The sequence below is a fragment of the Morone saxatilis genome, unplaced genomic scaffold (assembly GCF_004916995.1).
Source record: "Morone saxatilis isolate NCDOM2014 unplaced genomic scaffold, NCSU_SB_2.0 Contig12, whole genome shotgun sequence".
NCBI lineage: Eukaryota > Metazoa > Chordata > Actinopteri > Moronidae > Morone > Morone saxatilis.
The window spans coordinates 21,507,781-21,508,484 of NW_023339674.1; the positions used below are offsets into that span (position 1 = coordinate 21,507,781).

At 36.9% G+C, this 704-nt stretch overlaps 1 protein-coding gene across 7 annotated transcripts in view; it reads right to left on the reverse strand.

Annotated features, from left to right (window-relative positions):
• Positions 1-704, reverse strand: part of slain2 (SLAIN motif family, member 2) — a 15,000-nt gene that overhangs the window by 10,572 nt on the left and 3,724 nt on the right. The window lies entirely within an intron of this gene.

Below are 704 nucleotides of genomic sequence, written 5' to 3' on the forward strand. Positions count from 1 at the left end.
CAATTCATGAGGAGAAAGTGGTTCACTAGACAGATGTAAATATCAATAAATAAATACTACATGCTTGCCCTAAGCAACTAGGTGCAATTATATGGCACATAAACAATAAATATTTTGCGTAGCCCATGGTGATGTATAAATTAAGTATTATTTTTCACACAGATTACTGCAAAGGTGTAACAAAAGAGGAAAAATGAATCCCCTGTATGCTCTTAGCACTCCAAACTCCTGGCGACTGTAACCAGGAACTGGAACCACCTAATGAACTGTAACCCCAGCTGGGAATTAATCCCCGAGTCCATGTGTTTCTCAAATGACTTATCTGTGTCTGCCAGGTCGACAGCCTCCGCCATTCAGTGACCATACAGGTGTGTGTGTGTAGTTCATCTTCCCTTTAGAATTAGGGACGCTGATGAATGATACCATCTGGTCTTTCTAATTGTGTGTAGTAGTTGTAACAGTAGTTAAAGAAATACTAGAGCACACTGTGGATTTATTTTGTGTTTTCTTGTGCTTCAAATCAATGATCAATAAAAGGAAATAGAAAGTTTATTAGAGAGGCTCACTCCTATAAATAAAAGCTATTAGTAATAAGAACAACCACAACAGTTCTGCATTTAAGCTCTACCTCTCTGGATCAATAATTCCACATTTGCCTTATATAGCACAATCATTTCCTTTTGTTCTTCAAATAATGTTTGAAT